Source organism: Camelus dromedarius, chromosome 18 (genome assembly GCF_036321535.1).
Source record: "Camelus dromedarius isolate mCamDro1 chromosome 18, mCamDro1.pat, whole genome shotgun sequence".
NCBI lineage: Eukaryota > Metazoa > Chordata > Mammalia > Artiodactyla > Camelidae > Camelus > Camelus dromedarius.
Genome location: NC_087453.1, coordinates 12,701,324 through 12,711,361, shown reverse-complemented (window position 1 = coordinate 12,711,361; position 10,038 = coordinate 12,701,324). Strand labels below are relative to the sequence as shown.

The window sequence follows — 10,038 nt, the reverse complement described above, 5'->3', positions numbered from 1 at the left end:
TTTCCTCTCTGCCAAACATTGCTGGACATGATTTACTCCCCACAACTTTCTGAGTCAAGTATTCTTGTCCTGTTTTACAAATAAGGAAGGGACTTGTCCAAGGTTCACAGCTGATGCAACAGCTGACATTCAAACACCCATTTACTCCAGCAGCCACCATGATGGGACCAGGGAGGACGCTGATGACTCAGTCACTATGTGGTGAGCACAGAAGTAGTGTGAAACGTGGGAAGTTCATCATTTGACAAATGTCAGTGGGCAAAGCCCTGTGCCAGAGCATCCCGGGGGTGGTGGAGAAGCAATACTACAAGGTGCCTCCCTGTTAGAGTTTACAGTTTTCACTTGTAGAGGGAAAAGAAACAAGTAGTTAAATACTAAGAGCCAAAGGAGTGAGAGTGACAGCTGGGGCAATGTTAGTTTGAGGCAGGGTTGACTGCAGTCTGGGAAAATCTCACTTGCTGGAGAAGGATTCAGAGGCAACAGTGAGACGGAGAAGAGACAGAAGTACATTTATGGTTGAGGAGAGAGACCAAGTAGCAAGGCAGGGCAGACAGCAGCAAGCACAGCCCGTGGACGGGAGGGAGGATGGAGACCAGAGTTTCCCAGCCTGCAATCATACATGCCACCCAATCCTCTCCATACCCAGTACCACTGTATCTTCCCTTACCTACTATTTTTCTTTAAATCAATTCATAAACATTCTTTTTACACTGATCACTGACGTAAATGGAAAACCAGTATCACTTGCCATAAATAAGAGGTGATTGCAAAACTGGAGCAAAAAGAAAACAACATTCTTCAGGTGGAGCCAGATAGGACTGCCCAGGGAAAGTTCTAGGTGCTGTTGTGAAGGGATTCTGCAGATGTAATGAAGGCCCCAAACCAGATGACTTTGTGATACAGAGATTACTACGGTGGGCCTCCCCTAATCAGGCGAATCCTCAGAGGTGGGGCTGGGCTCTTCCTGGCAAATCAGATTAGAAACAGGAGAAGGATTCGACATGAAGGAGATCCTCCATGGCTGGCTCTGAAGATGGAGGGGGCCACATGGCGAGGAATGTGAGCAGTCTCTAGAAGCTGAGAGTGACCCCAGCTGACAGCCAGCTGGAAAAAGGGGACCTCAATCTGACACCCATGAGGAATGGAATTCAGGCAACAACCTGAATGAGCTTAGAAGCGGATCTTTTCAGATCCTTCAGGTAGAAACACAGCCTTTGACTTCAGCTGTGTAAAACCCTAGGCAGACACCCCCATCACGCCATGCCCGACCATCTGACCAAACACTATGAAATATCAAATGGGTGTTGTTTTAAGGCCACTAAGTTTGGGGTACTTTGTTACACAGCATCGAAAACCAACACAGGTGGTGGTGGTGGGGAAAGGAGATCAGATTGGGATGTTTTGGAAGTCGCAATGCCACAACCTTGCTGATGGATTAAATGTGTGAAGGGAAGAAGAGGAGTAACCCTGGGGCTGATGGTGCTGACTACTGAAATGAGGAAGACTAGAACAGCTGTAGATTTGGAGGAGCTGTAGATTTGGGTTAGGAAGCAGAGTTCTGTTGGGGATGTTTTGCTTGAGGTGCCAGTTAAGCATCCAAGGAATCTTTGGATACACAAGCCTAGAGTTCAGGGAAAAGTTCAGCTAGAGAGAAAAAGTCCAAGTCACAAATATAGATGTGATCTAAAAGCCAAATGAGAATATTGCTCAGCAAGAAAAAGCAGTGAACTACTGATCAAGCAAGCTGGATCTCAAATGCATCATCATTCTGAGTGCAGAAGGTCAGACCCCGAAAGCTACATACGATACAACTCCACCTGTAAGATATTCCAGAAAGGGCAAAATTCTAGGGGCAGATGCTGTGGTTGCCAGGGGCTAGGGCTGGGGTCGGGGACATCGAGGAGGGGGCTTGGGGTGATGGGAATGGTCTGTATCTTGACTGTGGTGGTGCTTACATTACCATATACATTTGTTGAACTTGCAGAACCATACATTAAAAAAGGTGAGTTTCAAAATATGGAAATTATACCTTAATTAAAAAAAAAAAGCCGAATAGTTGCTTGTGCTCATTTAAAGAGGGAGTGTAGGCAACAGAGAGATGTAGGGGAGGACTTCACTCTGGGTCACTCCACCATCTGGGTTGGAAAGAGGGAGAGGAACCAAGAAGAGGTGAGAAGGGTATCGATCGTGAGGAAAAGGGAGTCAGGCAGCGTTGGTTGCGGGCCTACTATGTGTCAAGGGTGCTGCCACGCTCCTTGTCTTACATAACCAGCTCAGTGAGCTGGGAGGCAGGTTAAATGAACTGTCCTTGTTTTACAGATGAGAGGAAGTGACTTGCCTAGGGTCCACACAGACCTTTGGAGCAGTGTGCCCTGAACGCTATTGCCTGTTTGTTGAATGAATGAATGAATGAATATTACTGAGCTCCAGGTGCTGAGGTGTCGCAGCAGGTTCAAACTGAGGCTATGAGAACGTGGTCTTTTTAGGGACATCGGGGCCATAAAACCTGTTCCATTTCCCGACTTGTGCAATGCCTGCCCCTCCCCCTGTGGCTCTGAAATTGCTCACCGGCCTTGAGCAGGGCTCCCCGGGCTTATCTTGGGGAGAGTGAAACTGTAAAAAGCTTTATGGCTTTGAGATCATGTCTGGCAGCGGTGGCGATTGTTGCCATAAACCAGAGCAGCCCCATGAGGGCGATGCCCGCGGCCACGAGAGTCAGGGGACAGTTGAGCAACGCCGAGGGGGTGGCCCCTGCGGAACCCGCCCCAGGCTTCCCACACTCCATCCTTGCATAAACCCTAAGCGGCAGCAGTGATTGTGATAGTTTTAAAATTCTACAATGCATCCTTTTTCACATTAGATCTCTGATGTTAGGATGTATCTTTAAATCAATGGCATCCTACAGTCACTGTTGGTTAAACTGGGGGTGGTCACACCTGGCTTGGCTCTGGTCATTATTTCCAGGGGCCTGACTGGACAGCTGCACCCCTTCTGCATTTCCTCACAAACAATTTAGAGACCATCTGAGGGAGGGGCGCGAGTCCTGGTTGTTTCCTGGAAACCTTCCGTTGACAACTTCTGATAAGAGGAAAGAGCACTGGGTCAAACCTGCAGAATCTGAGTAAGCAGGTTGGGAGAAAGTCCTGGAGACCGCGGTGGAGCATTCTCTCAAGAAATGGTGCATGATCAAATCTTTTAACAGTATAGAGGACAACACTGTGTGAAAACATACAGACAAGGGAGAGTCCATGTAGAAAAGTTAGCTGGATGAGCTGGATGCTGACTGGGAAGAAGTTTTAGAAGTTCCTTAACTAATTTATTTCACTTATATTTTCCTTTATATTTATGTGCACGGGTGATGTGTGATTTTTAAATCAATGTCTAAATAAGTCTAAGAGCCCCTTAATGAATATAAAATAAAAATTCTAGGTGACAAGAAAGCATTATGTCACAATTTGTTAGTGTGTCTTCTTTCTTCATGGGACACAAAATGCTAGTGTCTCTTACAACTGAAGCATCTTAGGTTAGATTCTACCCATTTTATAGATGAGAAAACTGAGGACCCAGAGGGCACAGGGTAAATAAGTGGTAGGGCCAGGGATCTCTCTGATAACAGATCCTATGCTCTTTCTAATACCCAAGGCTGACTTGGACATAGACACTGATTTCCCATCTCCCTCAAAGGTCTTGCCCCGAGGCAAACAACTCCAGTTTGCCATTGCAAGGGGCTCTTGGAGGCAGTGAGCTTCCCTGTTGTTCAAAATTTAAGCAGGAGAGGGTTTGAAGCAGGCCTTTTGCCCATTGGACAAACGGCCCCTATTACCCATCACCCAAGTCAGCAACCCCAGGCAGGCCAAGCCCACCCCACCCTGGGCCATCACATGCCCTTTGGGTTCTTCCTAGGAATGCAGCGTATGTGTCCAGCACAATTGCACTTTTAATCACTTGTCTTGTCCTGAGCAGATCAGGCTCACCTTACTTTCCAGATGAGGAAACTGAGGTCCAGAAAGTTGCTTGATTCTTTCAAGGTCAAGGGTGAGTCAGTGTCACGGAAAAGTCTGGAATCCAGGGCTCAAAATCGAATGCTCACTCCGACTTCACAGATTTCCTAGATCCAAAAGAAGCAGGCTGAGATGAGAGAGCAAGGGACCCCAGGTGGGTCAAAAGAAAGGACTTTCTGGCCAGAGGGATTGCTGAGTCCTCATGCAGTCAGGCAGTAACACCAAAGGTCTTTAGCTGGGTCTTGTCAAGACCAAGAAGTTCTGGGACAGCTGCCCTTAGAAGGGCAGCAGAGGTGCTGCCCTACTTAAAGGATGGGGCCAAACTATACTAGGCATCTCTCCCATCCCCATCAGAGCCCATGTCTCCGTCTTAAAACCCTCCAATGACTTCCCATCATCCCTAGAACAAAATTCAAACCCCTCACCAGGGCCACAAGACCCTGTATGAAGTGGCTCCTGACCACTTCTCCAAGGTCCTCTCCTACTACTCTGCCCCTTGGTCCCAACATTCCAGCCCCCTTGGCCTCCCCTCTGTTCCTCAACATGCCAAAGCTGTTCTCATTACACAGCTTCACAGCTTTTACCCTGATGTTCCCTTTTTCTGGAACACTCTCTTCCCAGCTCTTCTCATGACTACTTCCTTCTAACCATTCAGGTCTCTTCTCAGATGTTGCCTCTTGGAGTGGCCTTCCCTGACCAACTTAGCTAAATATCTGAGGCTTTGCAGGCTATATGGTTTGTGTTGTAACTACTTAAATCTACCATTATAGTGTGAAAGCTGTAAACAGTATGTAAGTGAATGGGCATGGCTGAGTTTCAATAAAGCTTTATTTACAAAAGCAGGCAGCAGGCCAGATTTGACCAATGACCATAGTTTGTTGACCCCTGCTCTAACTTACTGTCTTGTTTGATTTTCTTCATTGTCCTTACAACTATCTGAAGTCATTTTTTTGTATAGTCTAGTCAACTCTAGACTCCTGTCAATCTTGCTGAACACTGTTGTGGTAGCCAGCCTCCAAGATGGTCCCCAATGGGCCCCACTTCATGGTATCCACACTGTTGTGTAGTCCTCTCCCAAACTGAACAGGGCTGCCCTGTGTGATCACTAGGATAGTGTGGAAATTAAGGAGCGTGGCTTTAAAGGATAGATTATAAAAGGCATTGTGGCTTCCATTTTGCCATCTTGGATCACTTGTTTTGAGGATGACAGCAGGCATGTTGTAACGACACTCAAGCAGCCTTGAGGTGGGGTCTGTATGGAGAGGAGCTGAGGCCTCCTGCCAACTGCCAGCCATGTGAATGAGCCACCCTGGAAGTGGATCTCCCAGCCACAGTCAAGCTTTCTGGTAACTGTGGCCCTGGATGACACTTTGACTGCAACCTCATGAGACCCTGAGCCAGACTATCCAGCTAAGCCACTCCCAAAGTCCTACCACACAAAAATTGTGAGATAAGAAATATTTGCTGTTTTAAATTAGGATAATTTTTTACACAGCCATAGATAAAATGCAGTTGCTCAGCACAATGTCTGGAATACAGTATGTACTCAACAAATATTGGTTAATAAGTAAGTTAGGTGCTCAATAAATATTACAGAAATAACTATTTTAAAGACATAAATGTAATATTATATAAATATATGTAAAAACATAAATTCAATATTATGGAAGTGCACAATTGAGACTTTTCTAATCCACTAACAGTCCTTGAACAAGGAATTCTTTCAACCCTGAGATCCCAAGCTTCTGGGATTCTCAGTTTCTCTGTTTCTAATACTCTTTAAGTTTACGATTTTATGATTCTGAGATTTTAGGTTTCTGTTTCACCAAGTTCATGATTCTAAGATTTTGATTCTGTGATTCTGACATATTATGATTCATTTATCAATATATGTCTTTGTTCAGAAACTCTTCTTTTCCAGGCACAATGTTGGGAGCTAGGGGTTCAGTAGAGAAAAGATGACCCCTGTTTTTGTCCCCCTGGGGCCCACGAGCTGATGAGGACACAGGCAGGCACATGGGCATATATGACCCGTAGTGAGTTGTCATGCAGGTAGGCACAGGGACTGTGGGTGGGAGGTGGGGAAGGAGACACCAACCCAGCCTCCTTGGGAGGGGTGTGAGCAGAAATGGCTTCCCAAAGAAGACAGGAAGAGAGAGTATTCCAACCAGAGGAAGGGGGTGCTGGTGTATACTGCATTCCAAGTGGCGGAAACAGCAAGGTCCAGGGGTTAGGAAGAGACAGAGAGTGCATGGCATATCTGGTGAATGAGACCGAGGTCCATATGAGTTGGAGTAGAGTTGGGGGTGGAGGGTGCTGGAGACGGGGCAGAGTGGCAAGAGACTATGGCTAGATGACAGAGGACCTAGTAAACCATGTCAAGGAGTTTGAACTTTATCCTCAGGGCAAAGGGGAGCCAGTGAAGTGTTTTAAGAGGAAGAGTGCAACAGTCTGCTTAAGAGTTTAGAAAAATGCCTCTGGCTGCTGCTTGCAGGTTTGGAAGGAGGAGAGCCCAGGGAGGAGGCTGGACCAAGACCCCAGGTGAGAGAAGAGGAGGCCTGAGTGGATAGGAGACGGGCCGAAAGCGATGTTTCACCCACGGTGTGATGAACAGATAGGGGTGGGGGTGCGGACTGTACTGGTAACCTGTGAATCCACGACCTCTGGACTTCATGATTCTAGGATTCTCTGATTCTGTGCTCAAACCCCCATAATTCTTCCACACAAAATGCCTGTTGATATCACTATACGTTTACAACCCCCGAATTCACACTGCCCTGCATCCTTCCTTTTCTGAGCCCATTTCCCTTATTTGCAAAGTGGGAATCATTGACATCTTCCTTGCAGAGTGGCCAGGAAGCGATAACTGGTCTGTGATCAGCACCTAAAACAAGGCGAGTGATCCATCCGTGGTAGGCATTGTTGCCCCGAGTGCTGGACATACAGGTGTTATCAGGAAAGAACTGGGTCTTCAGACAAGAGAGATCAGAATGGAAGAGCAGAGGTAAGGAACAACCTTGTTCTTATCGGCTCCTGGTGACCTGGGTTGCTCTGGCTTCTGGGCTTCTAACTGGGCACTCGATGCCCAAATTTGGTCGTTTGCTTCCAGGCACCAGCAGATTTACCAGTTGGCCATCAGGCCCCCCTTATCTGTAGCCTGATGGCCTTCCCAGCTCCTCCTTCTGGTCTCAAACTCCCCGCCAAGGGCTACAGACACCAGCTGGGTGTAGCCAGGTGGGATCTGGCCTTCCTTGGGCAGGTCAAAGCCAGGTCAAGTGCCACCCAGGTTGTTGAACCCAACTTGCTCCCAACCCCAGCCCAGTCTCAAACTTACTCTATAGGTGTTCCCTTCCTAGACAACTGTTGGCTCAGATGAGAACAGGTCTTTGGAGACAGAAACCTGATGCATCTCCCCAAAACAACAATATGTGGTCTCTAGAGACAGACCCAAGGCTTATGCATGCTCCTATGTTACAATCTGCTTCTTGCCAGTGGTTCAGCTTTAACTGTGTTTAATCCACAAAACATCAGCTGAACAACACAACTGTGGGCAAACCCCACAGAGCTGGCAGGACCCTGGGAGACTCACTCCTTTCTTGGAGGAGGAAATGGGAAGCTGAGAGTGGTGTGCCTAAAACTACCCAGTGTTTATTGAAGGACTGGGCTGAGAGTCCAAGGATTGGCCAGAGCTCTCAGTCCATCTCTCTGCACACAGTAGCGGTTTCATAAACATCAGTGAAATTAAGTCAAACTAGAAGTTTGACACATATCATATAGACTACCGGCCAGCAGCACTTGCACTGACTATTTCTAGAAGTGAGAGGAGGCTGGAGAGAACGGTGACCTCCGGGAGGCGAGCTGGGGTCAAGGATGGGAGGAAGACCTACTTTTCATTTTATGCCCTTTTGTACCTTTTGGATGTTTTATTTTCACCCCATGCACACAGATCAAAGTTAATCAATCAAATAAACAATCATGATTAAACAAACAATTCAGTGAGCCAGACTCTTTTGTAACTCCATGCCTTTGTACACGCTGTTCCCTCTGGCTGATGTACCCTTTCCCAGTTTGCTCAAGCTGGAAAACCCCTATGCAAGTTACAAGTCCAGTGTCTGGGGTCTGTTGTTGCCCCCCGGGATGGTTACTCTTCATTTATCCACCACCTCCACACCCTCATCTGCCCTGTTCTATGCGCCAGGAGACACCCATGCCTCCTGCCTTCTCATGGATTCCGCCAAAAGTAGGAGTCAAGAGGAGATTTAAGGGCAGGATGAGGGAGAAGTGGGGGTGTTTATGCCACCCACCCCTTCCTGTCTTGCCTTAGTCTTGGCAGAGGTTATATTTCTCTATGGCCTCACTTGCATGGTTCTGGTTATTTCTGGGAGCAGTAACACTGTTCCCTCTCTCACCCCTTCAGGCCTGGGGGTGATAACAGCCCCTCACACTTCTAATCCCCAGGTGCCTCACTATTCCTTGAAGATTCCCTTAGCCTGCCCAAACCTCTGTAAATACTCCCTTCATTAAATTTGCTTCAGTTAAGCCAATGGTTCTCTACCTGGAGTGATCTTGCTTCACCGGGGACGTCTGGCAATGTTTGAAGACAGTTTTAGTTGTCATGACTGGTGCGGGAGTGCTACTGGCACCTAGTGGGTGGAGGCCGGGGATGCTGACAGACATCCTACAATGCACAAGGCAGCCTCCCCCAACACAGAATTATTCAGCCCCAAATGTGAATGGTGCTGAGATGGAGAAACCCTGATTTAAATATCTGAGATGCCAACTGCTCCCTACCTGGACCCTGGCAGTTCACAGCTGTGGGTTCTGGACACTTGCTGCGCTCTCTGCACTGTGGTGTGATCTAGTCCTTTACACATTTGCTGTTGGCTTCCTCTTAATGGCAGAGTGATGGAAAGATCCAGTCTTTGCCCAGGCAGGACAGAAGGCAAGAAGAAGGTGTCTCATCTCTCAAATGAGTATCATAGTAAAACTCACCTCCTAGGATTATTGTGAGAATAAAATTAATGGAAAGCACTTCACGTGTTACAATACCTGGTTAGCACAAAAGAAACAGCATCCATCAGCTACCTGGAGGAAGCGATGGAGGGGAAGCAACAAGGTGGGGGTTGGGGAACAGCTCTGCCACCAACAGGGGCTGCTTTGCACCCCTAGGCCTCAATTTCCCAATCTGCAAACTGGGCAAAATGTAGGCAAGATCAGTGCTCTGCCGGAACTATATCATAAGGGATGCTTTAGGGGTTCCACAACATGTGATTCAAATACTATTCTCAAAATCAAATTATAACTTAATAAAAGTAAAACACCCAGTCTGTTAAGTTACAGTGAAGGAATAACTGTCAGGCAGATGGAGGGTGACCAGTTCCTATTTTGTGCAGGACTATTCTAGTTTTATCCATGAAAGTCCTGTGTCCTGAAAACCCACTCAGTCTTGGGCAAAGGCAAATAGCTGGTTACCCTAGCAGGTCAGATGGTCAGCCTGCTCACAGAATTTAAAAAATAATAAATATCTAACTATGCTAAATATTTATTACGTGCCAGGGTCTTTTCCCATGACTTTACAAGTATTAGCTCACTTCACCTTCATAACAAGATAAATATTAGTATCCCACTTTATACAGCAGCACAGAGAGGTACCATAATCACCTGGGGTCACACAGCTCCTGAGTAATAAAACCAGTATTTGATTCTAAGTCTTCTGGGTCCAGCACACCCATATTTAACTCTGACTTCTACTACACATTGGAATACAGTTGACACTGAACAAAGTGGGGGTTGTGGGCACCAAAGCACCACAATACAAAATCTGTGTATAACTTACAGTCAGCCCTCCTTATAAGTGGTTCCTCAATAGCCACAGTTTCTCCAGTATCCACAGTTCCACATCCCTGGATTCAACCAAACACAGATAGTGCAGTACTGCAGTATTTACTACTGAAAAAAATCTGCATATAAGTGAGTTCTTGCAGTTCAAATCTATGTTGTTCAAGGGGCAACTGTATACTTTAAAAGCTCTTTTGAA

The 10,038-nt window shown here is 46.8% G+C and overlaps 1 long non-coding RNA gene across 2 annotated transcripts in view; it reads right to left on the bottom strand.

Moving 5' to 3' along the window:
- LOC116147375 (uncharacterized) overlaps positions 1-10,038 on the bottom strand; it is a 48,254-nt gene that overhangs the window by 20,806 nt on the left and 17,410 nt on the right. For both annotated transcript variants that reach the window (XR_010376617.1, XR_004130898.2), the window contains exon 3: positions 3,975-4,108. This is a non-coding gene — a long non-coding RNA (uncharacterized LOC116147375). The remainder of the gene's footprint in view (positions 1-3,974; positions 4,109-10,038) is intronic.